Consider the following 10,517-nt stretch of genomic DNA (forward strand, 5'->3'; position numbering starts at 1 on the left):
AGTTCAAAGTAAAAAGCATCAGACACTATAAATCCTTTTGATCAACTGAAACTATTCCTCTGCTCCAGGAACTGCTCCAAAGAACAGAATTTTCTTGTTTGCAATTTTCAGCTGGCAGATGAGAAACGCATGAAGCTTTATCCAAATGGAAAACTCATTCTTGGTAAAGTAGAGGGAAAGAAAAAAAAAACCTTTCAGCTCTTAGAATTTGTCACTGGGAAGAATATTAGGTGATGCAACTTATTTCTTTGAGCAGGAACAGGCACAGACCGACTGACTCCTAATTTTCACATTTAACTGCACTCTGATAACAATTATCCTGCCTCACCATTCTCCGGGTCTCCTACAGCACATATCTACCCCCCCCCCACAGTCACATCTGGGGATTTTCTAGGCATTTCTTGATGAGATTGCAGGATTCTCTCCCACCTATGACCTCAGCCAGACTTGTTCCACTTAGGATTCATGGAGAGGTGAGGCAAAGGTAGCTTTTGTGACACTCCTTCTGGGTCAGTTTTCCCCTCACCCCCCTGCCTTCAAGTTACATGGGAAAGCGCATATGGCTGATGATTGCAGAGGCCCTCCTGGGAGGAAAAGCAGTGTTTACACAATTATTACTGAGCTGGATTCCAAACTCTTTATTGTTTTAGTTGCCTGTTTTAAATCACACAGAGATGATTAGGAAGTACTTTGGAAACCAACTGAAAAAGAAAAGTGACATGGACTATTGCAGTGGTTCCCAGACTCTGGGGTTTCGTGGACCAGGAATATGTCAAAAATAAGTTGGGAAACCAAGAGACAGTGGCCATTTTTATTGCCCAAGTAAGACATTAAAACAATAATACAGTGTCTTATTATCCACAATCACTAGGTTTTCCTAAAAGGAGCAACACTAATAACAAAAAAGCAGGAAGTACGTAACATTGGAATAAAGGACTATTCTTCCCAAGAAAGGCTGGTAGTCTTAAACAACGAGAGAGAGAGAGAGAGAGAGACAGACAGACAGACAGACAGACAGACAGAGAGAAAACACTGTCAGGGGCTCCCATGGTCATTCCAGATCTCCTCAGCCCCCTCTTATTTGTTCTTTACCAACACCACCCCTTCTGTGCTTGGATTCTGACCACGTCCATCAGCAGCCTTCTTCAGAGGACTGCCCTTGGGCTTCCGGAGTTTCTTTGGGTTCATGTACAGAAAACCAGAAGCGCCTGGGCATGCCTGACTGCTGCTGGAGTGTGAAAGCCTAGATCCCTTCCTTAGAGGTGGACAACGTCTGAGGGGTAATTTACGTATGATCAGGCTGAGGCTGGGCTTGCCTCTGAAGTCATGGCCCTGCTTGGCTTCCCTCCCATCCCATCCTGCTTCCCCTGCTGCTTTCCTGCTTTCTCCTGGGAGCCATTCCTTAATATTTCACTTGCGTGTAAACACTCAGGGTAGCTTCTGAGGAACTTGACACTTGGGTAAACATTTCTTCCCAGATCAGCATCAGCATGTTCATGGCCTTTGAGGGAACCTCCAGAGACTAGACTTGGATGAGAGGAACTGGGTTCAAGTCCAAGCTTCACCACCAACCAGATGTTTGCTCTCGGCCGAGTCCCCAAACCCTCAGCTTTTCCGGTTTCCACTCATGCTACATGATGGCTAGAGGGAGGATATGGAATGAGGGTGAAGTTGGGACCAATTCCACAAACGCAGGTAAGGAAAAAATGGTGTGTTTTTTCTCTCCCAGAGCTCATTCAGTCTCTCTTATAAGCCCCTGTCCCACTGTATAAGGAGGACGACATGAAATTCCAGCCTAGTCAACACTGTCTCATCCAATCATTTAAATATTTAGACTCTTTAGATAAATCAATCTTTATCAGGCAAGTGCTATTCTTTCAGATGTCCTACTCCTGGTCCGAGAAAACAGAAGGAGGGTGTGTTACCTCCGAGTGGCAGGAGAAAGGAGGACCTCAGAGCTGGGCGTCAAGGGCTCAGACCTGTCTGCCTGCTGCCTGGTCTCTTAGCCCTTGTCCACTGGCTGCGGGGCACCCGGCTGGCATTGGGTGTTGATCTAGGACTCGGAAATGGGTAGTGGCTGCCTTGGCTCAATCAGGGGATAACCCACTCCTCTGCTGTCTACACACCCCAAGTATCTCCCTGGCATTAAGGCATCCTGAAGTTTAGCTGTGACTTCCATTCGATGGCCACCCTGGATGGCGCTCTGTATAGGTCACCATGTCCCTGCTGTGGTGACTCCCTCTGGCAGGTTGCCCAGCCAAACTCTCTGTCCCCAGGTGCTCTGACAGACCATGCAGACCATTGGGGTCTCTGCAACGCCGGACAAAGGCAGAGCAATGCTAGCACAGTCTTCCTCTCTGCCCAGCCACACTGTGCCATCACTTTACAGTGAGTACAAGGTACGTGCTGCAAGGGGGTATCCTCCTAGAGTCCCAAATAGGAACGGGGGTAAATGTCCCCTTCTTTGGGCTTTCCCCTGAACTTATCCAAAATGCCTCACCCTCTGGGATTTCTCTCTGAAAAGGAATGATCAGGACTCATGGTTGATGCTTCTTTTACTTCTGTCTTTCTCCTCCCCCAACCCCCTAAGGACCAGAAGGGTGAGCTATTTTTTTCCTTCTTCCAGTTTAGCAGAGTTTAGCCCTATGTTCCATCAGGGGCCACCATGGGCAGTCACACAGAATGTGGCCTGTGCAAGAATGAGACAACGAGTAGGATTCGAAATCCAGGCTGTCCTCTGCTCACCCAGCAGGAGCCCTGGCACTGGGCTGTGTCTAGAGCAAGAAGGTCCTTTTTCTACTTTTCACAAAAGCACTGTAAGTGCTATCAGCAACTCTGATCAGATCCATCTTTTCTGAAGGCATTACCCATCCCTTCCCTGGAGCTTAGCATGGCTGTCAGAGGACACAATTTACAAGCGAGAAAAATGACATGCACACTGCTTAATACTTTCAAACATGATCCGCATTCCAGATGCTGAAGCACTTTGCCGTGAATCAACACTGTGCAAAGAGTGGGAGATGCAGGGGGATGGACCCGTCAAGCAAGGGAACTGGCATGAGCTTTAGGGAACAATGCAAGAAAGCAAGCAATTAGGCAGCAGCCATGCAGCATGGGCTTCTGTCCTGGGGGGGCTTCAGGATGGACATAGGCCCATGAGATCAGAAGAGTCCAGGGAAGGCCAACACCCATCACTGGAACACTGGCAGGGGTGATCCTGCTGGTGTCTTAAACACGGCACAGTCTGAGTTCTCTTTTCAGCAATCGTTATCAGTCTTGGGCTTCTCTCTATCATATCTATCTTTATTCAGTCCCTTAAAAAATGGAGACAAACTCAGCTCCCCACGGCGGCTGCTCTTCACAAACGTACCTAGGACAGGAAGGTTGCCGGGCTTCTGTCATGAGGAAAGCAAACACTTCCACAGATTTCAAGCTTGATTTGTTTTTCCTGGTCAGAAAAAGAAACTCAAACCTGATTATTAAATTAAAAGTTTAAGTGGAGAAAACAACACCAAGCAACCGGGTGCTAAATCCCACCTCCTCAGGGTGCTGCAGACCTGCCATTTACTTTGTCTTTCCCCTACCCCTGCCACTCCACGGGTTGATTCTAGAAACCTGGTTTGGCCAATGTTCATAGTATGGACATCTGAGCTGTTATGGCCAGGTCTCTTCCTTTTTCATCTCAGGTATATTCCTTGGGCTGTCAAGGGTCATGCCTTTAAGCACCCCCCTTATACACGTATTGTTGCCCAAAGATAATTTGTGTCAATCAGAGCAATCAGTTGACCAAGAGGTGAGTTCGTAATCTGCATAATGGTCCCCCCAAACCTCACAGACCAAGGAAACGTCAGGTCATGTATCTGAACAGGCTGCAAATTTAGGAGAGTCACAGAAATCTACGAATGACTTGTTCTTTAGTGTACTAAGGTCCATATCTACTTTATTTCTATAAATAAATCTATGTAATGTATATAAATATTACAGATAGTTTCTAATGAGGCGAGAGAGAGAATAAAGAATGTTTTGCTAATAAGGATGATAAAAATGTATATTTATGGCTCTTCTCAGAATATGTTTTTGGGTGCTTTTCCTTTTTCTGTATCTATCAGAATACACGCACTATGGAAAAATAATGCACTACATAAATTCTAGTTATATTAGCATAAAAATGAAAAATAATCACAGGAAATTATTACAGTATAAGTATGCTTATAAATTCAATATTTTTCTTTGTAAAAGATGCAGTGATGTGATTTCTAGCGGAAAAAAAGAGATGTTTACTTCATATCTGAATATAGACTTTTTTTAGTATAGAAATGGAAAAACTCTCCAGGATGCTTAATGTGAGTTAATAAAATTACAGTTAGTCTGAACAACTCTCCCTACTGCTTTGAAGCACTCACCAACATATAACAGAAATGCCAAGCCTGGTGGGCTATTAAATGAGAATAGTAATATTCATACTTGCCCCTGCCCATCCTACAGGGTTGTCCTGGGAGATAAAATGAGCCAGTAGTATGTACGACAGGGGTCCAACCCTGCACCAGCACGGAGGCTTTTTTTCCATTCTATCACACAGCCTCTGGTTGTCAATGCTTGACACCATCTGTATATAGGAGGAGGGATCCAAGTGTCTTGGATCATTGAAAAGGATGAGCAAACACACAAGAGGGTTTGGATGGAGCCTGGCAAAGTCTCAGAGATGTGCCAGCTTTCTACTGATGAGCAATCCAGGGCTACTGTGCAGGCAACTATGGGTAAAAGAAACATACCTCACACCTCAATGTTCGGAGCAGCATTATTTATAATAGCCAAGATATAGAAGCAACCTAAGTGTCCATCAAAAGATAAATGGATAGGGCTTCCCTGGTGGCGCAGTGGTTGAGAGTCCGCCTGCCGGTGCAGGGGACACGGGTTCGTGCCCCGATCCGGGAAGATCCCACATGCCGCAGAGCGGCTGGGCCCGTGAGCCATGGCCGCTGAGCCTGCGCGTCCGGAGCCTGAGCTCCGCAATGGGAGAGGCCACAACAGTGAGAGGCCCGCATACCACCAAAAAAAAAAAAAAAAAGATGAATGGATAAAGAGGATGTGGGGACACACACACACACACACACACACACACACACACACACACATACATATACAGTGGACTATTACTCAGCCATAAAAAAGAATGAAATTCTGCCATTTGCAGCAACATGTACCATGGAGGGTTATTGTACTTAGTGAAATAAGTCAGACAGAGAAACACAAATACTTTATGTTATTATTTACATGTGAAGTCTAAAAAGTAAAACAAATGAGTGAATATAACAAAACAGAAACAAACTCACAAATATACAGAACAAACTAGTGGTTACCAATGGGAAGAGGGAAGGGGGAGGGGTAAGATGGTGGTAGGGGATTAGCAGATACAAACTACTATGTATAAAATAGATAAGCAACAAGGATGTATTGTATAACAGGGAAATGTAGCCATTATTTTGTAGTAACTTTAAATGGAGTATAATCTATCAAAATATTGAATCACTATGTTGTACACCTGGAACTAATATAACATTGTAAGTCAACTATACTTCAATTAAAGAAGAAGACGAAAAAAAGAAACATACCCAGGATCTTGAAGCGACAGCTAATATGGCTCTTATCCCTGGCTAACGTGAAGTGCTACCTCTAAGTTGACAATGAGAGAAAATAAAGATCAGCATTTTAAGATTTCATCTTGAAAAAGACTTACATTTTTGCCCTCTCAACTTCTTCTTCTCCCCTACTTTACAGATAGTCTTCTTTCTTGGCCAGCCCAGGTTCCAGGTTCTAAGAGTCAGAATGGGGTAAATGAACAGGAGAAAAATAGGACCAGAAATGTACGAGGAAGTGGGGAGGAGACCAGGGTCATGGGGGCTGAGACACAGACAGAGAAGAGAGCTGGTGAGAGGGTGAGTAGTAAGTTAAAAGAATGAGAATCTCCTCATTTGTTGGTGTTTGAGAAAACTGAAGAGGAAGAAAGACCCTCAGGAAGGTTTCTAAAGGTTGTGAACTAGATCATAAAGTAAAACCATTCAATAACTGGATGATAAAAGTTCTTTGAAAAACACAAAGATGTGAATGGCTCTTTAATTACCTTTGGATGCTAGGCTGTGGGGTTTTTTTGGATAATACACTAAGTAACATTGGGCCACGGGATGCTGTAGTTTTTGTTTGTTTGTTTGTTTTTGTGGTACCTGGGCCTCTCACTGTTGTGGCCTCTCCGGTTGCGGAGCACAGGCTCCGGACGCGCAGGCTCAGCAGCCACGGCTCACAGGCCCAGCCACTCCGCGGCATGTGGGATCTTCCCGGACCGGGGCACGAACCCGTGTCCCCTGCATCGGCAGGCGGACTCTCAACCACTGCGCCCCCAGGGAAGCTGTGTAGTTTTTATTAAGTCACTCTGGCCATAGTATTATTTTTTTAATTTATTTTTGCCAGTGTTGGGTCTTCGTTGCTGTGTGCAGGCTTTCTCTCGTTGTGGCGAGGGGGGCTACTCTTCACTGCGGTGCGTGGGCTTCTCATTGCGGTGGCTTCTCTTTTTGCGGAGCACGGGCTCTAGGTGCGCGGGCTTCAGTAGTTGTGGCACCCGGCGCTTAGTTGCTCTGCGGCATGTGCGATCTTCCCGGACCGGGGCTCGAACCCGTGTCCCCTGCATCGGCAGGTGGATTCTCAACCACTGCGCCACCAGGAAAACCCCATAGTATCTTTTGATGGCATATATATTGTCTGAATGATAACATATCACTGACAAAACTCAAATGAGAAATCTAGTGAGATTTTAGTAATGAGACCTACCTCATAGGTCTCAAGAATTCTCGAAATGACAACTAGAAACTCTTTCAGATCTCCACAAAGATACAGAAAGCAAAAGATTCTGTTTTACATGAAAGTGAGTGTTTCTCAGGATGCAATATGGTTTAGTAGAAATTAACATGTGAGTCATGTGTCTTATCATCTATTTCCAGTTACAAGCACAGATTTTTTTTGCTTTGGCGAAGTCATCCTCTCTGACTCTTAATAACACTCCCAAGGATGTAGTAAGAGAATAAATCAGATTATCATTTGTGTCTGTACCATTTGTGTCATACTGAACATTTCAACAAATAAGCAATACTATCACAAGGCTGGTACGTTAGTCAGAGTTCTAGGCATCCCATAGCCCAGTCAAGATGACACATAGAATTAACCACAGCTGGGTTTATAAAATTTTAAATAAAACGATAATTTTATTCTAAAGAGTGTAGTATGAGATGTGTCCCTGCCTGTTTGCCTGACAACCATCCAGGAATTCATCTTCTGCAGCAAGGGCATGCCCAACATTGAGGGATTCCCATCACAGCTGTTCTCCTACTTTGGGCACCTCTTCTGAAGGGCCCACCTTCCCACGAGTTGAAGTGAACGGATGGCAAATGCAGAATCAGCAGCAGGCTGAGAGCAGGGTGGGTAGGTTGCACGGTAAGAGCCTGTAGAGGCCCAGTGGGATGCCCGAAGAGGCTTCTACCTGAGTGCCTCGCTAGAGCATGTCCACAGAGACCACTTCTTCCTGCATGAAACGTCCCAGACCTCACACCTCCACACCAGAGGTTCAAGAGCTGGACAACATTTGCTGGACACACAGCTAAGGGAACAATGAGGTTGTTCAAAGACAAAGCAAAAGGGAGCTCATGGCTGGTTGTTGGCTGGGCTCACGGGTCAGCCCTAGAGAGACGATTTCTCTGCTTCGCTTGGTCCTTCACAGCTCATTTCATTTTGCTTTGCAGTCAGAAATACATTGCAGTGTAAAGCGATATCTGAGGGCTTCCCTGGTGGCACAGTGGTTGAGAGTCTGCCTGCAGATGCGGGGGACACAGGTTCGTGCCCCGGTCCGGGGAGATCCCACGTGACGCGGAGCGGCTGGGCCCGTGAGCCAGGGCTGCTGCGCCTGCGCGTCCGGAGCCTGTGCTCCGCAACGTGAGAGGCCACAACAGTGGGAGGCCCGCGTACCGGAAAAAATAAAAAAAATTTTTTTTAAATAGCTTAATCAGGCAATGGTGTGCCTTGCATCCAGATGAGGAATCCTTCCTGAATATGATTCTGCAGTAATAGCTTCTTTATAATAATGACTTTCAAGTAACTCATTACCTTCTCACCGGCCAAAAATATGCACTTCTCTGGGGCGTATCTACAGGACAGTAAGTAAATTCGGAAGGAAAAAATTGACTGCTTTACATGGAAATGTGCATTAATTTCTCTTCATGCAAACCAATTAGACAAACTGATAGTTCTACCCTGATTCCCCGATAGGTAAGAGTTCTTAGTTGGTTAATTCTCATAACAAACAAGACGCTGGCATACTAACTTGTTGCTCAGTCCTCCAGCTGGCACTAATTTCTTTTCTTTTTTCGTAGCATTCGTCTACACATCTCTTCTTCAGTCTCATCTCATCTTTATGCCGTGCACAGTGCTCAGCAGCCTACTTTGCTTCTGGTAAGTTCTTTATAAATATAAACAATATAATGAGGATGTGTATTTGCCATGCAAAAGCCAACTAACACTTACTAAGCAGCTACTAAGTAACCAGCACTGTGCTATCCTTCTGAAAGGACATGATCTCCAACAAGGAGGGATTTACTTAAACATTAGAGAAACGAGAGTTAATTATAACTGGGGCAACCAGATATTTTGCATAGAGGCCTTTAGTGAGCTACCTTCAGCTTCCGTTAGTATCTTCTCCAGCTTAGTGCAAAGACAAATACTAGAAATTGTTCAAAATAAGGGATACAATATTATGTAATACATGGTTTTTATAAATACCACTGCAGTGTATTGAGAAATATTGATTTATGTATAGGGAAGTAAGATAGTAAATATAACTTAACTAGCAAAATACTTCTGTTTTAGTAAAAACCATATCTATTAAGTATGAGGGCTTTAAGCTGATTTTAAAGTTCATTTGTAAAAAAACAAGCAAGAATAGCAGGGGAAAAATCTTTAAAAAGGATCAATTGTAGGGGAGCTGTAGTTGAATCAGTTATTAAAATATGTTACCAAGCCTCTATAATTAAAATTGCATGGTATTGGCACATGAAAAGAGGGAAAGACCCATGGAAAGGAATAGAAAATGCAGAAATAGACTCAACTGCATATGAGATTATAATGTATGATAAACTTGACGTCTTAAATCAGTGAGGGGAAAATGTATGTTTTAGTCAATGGTTAGGAATAATTGGAGAATTACAAGGAATAAAGTAAAATTGGATCCATTCCTCATACCAAACACCAGGATAAATTTCAGATGGATAGGAGACTTAAATGTAAAAAAGTAAAGAGTTCCCTGGCAGTCCAGTGGTTAGGACTCGGCACTTTCACTGCCATGGCCTGGGTTCAGTCCCTAGTCGGGGAACTAAGATCCTGAGAGCTGTGCCACACAGCCAAAATAAATAAATTTTTTTAAATGGTAAAATTTTTTTTAAAAAGTAAAGCCATATAATAACTAGAAGAAAACAACATGAGTGAATTTAAAATCTGGGAATGGGGAAAACTTTCTTAACTAGAACTCAAATACCCAGAGCAGTAGGGGAAACATTGATGTATTTGACTATATAAAACAAAAATAACTTTTAAATGGCAAAAATACACTATAAGCAAAGTATGAAGACAAATGACAAAGTTGGAAAAAAATTTGATATCACAAAGGGTTAACATCCCTACTACATTTGATGACATAAAGGAATCATTGTCAAATCTCTAGGTGCTTATGTTTTTGAAAAATAGTCTTTATTGTTTAGAGATACTTATTCAAATATTTATGGATAAATTATAGGCTGTCTTGGATTTGCTTCAGAATAATCAAGAGGAAGGAGGAGAGGATAGATGAAATTAACCTGGCCATGAATTGAAAATTGTTGAAGTTGGATGAAAAAGTACATAAAGGCTTATTCTACCATGATCTCTCCTTTTGTAGACATTTCCAATTTTCCATGCTTAAAAGATAAAATAGTTTCCAAAAAATATTTATCTAAAGCACACAGTTAGCTTCAAAAAACTCTTATCAGAGTCATGCTCGATTACATGTGTGTAAACATGTATAGAGTTAAAGAACAGGGTCTTGCACATTTGGCCTAATAAATCCTTGTCGATTGTATTTTTAAAACAAAGGTCATCACTTCCATCACTATGGCTAACTAGATGCTCTGAGGGACTCTCTTGCTGCTAAATCCTCTTGAAGGCACACTGAGACATGACTGGCTTCACAAGAGACAGGGGATATGTTCAGAGATCTTTCCCCCCCAAATCACCTGAGAGCAGAAGTATCAGGAGCTGGGGCAGCTGGAAGGGACAGGGTTACCGAGGCTGGTAGGACAATAGCATGGCCCACTGTCGCAAGAGTAAAAGGAACTTGAGACTCCTTGTGCTAGCCAAGACCCCCAGGGAGGCTGAAGTGGTCCCTCTGCACAGAGCCCGAGGCCGCCAGCAGAAGCTAACCATATCTGGGGAAACACAGCCATGCC

General features: G+C 43.6%; 1 long non-coding RNA gene across 1 annotated transcript; it reads right to left on the reverse strand.

The window, feature by feature from the left end:
- Positions 1 to 3,242: 3,242 nt before the first annotated feature.
- Positions 3,243 to 8,449, reverse strand: LOC136793714 (uncharacterized). The gene is made up of 3 exons (XR_010839332.1): positions 8,366 to 8,449; positions 5,738 to 5,814; positions 3,243 to 3,448 (listed from the first exon to the last, which is right to left on the reverse strand). It is a non-coding gene; the product is annotated as an uncharacterized lncRNA (long non-coding RNA).
- Positions 8,450 to 10,517: the final 2,068 nt, after the last annotated feature.

This window comes from Kogia breviceps, chromosome 2, assembly GCF_026419965.1.
Source record: "Kogia breviceps isolate mKogBre1 chromosome 2, mKogBre1 haplotype 1, whole genome shotgun sequence".
Lineage (NCBI taxonomy): Eukaryota > Metazoa > Chordata > Mammalia > Artiodactyla > Physeteridae > Kogia > Kogia breviceps.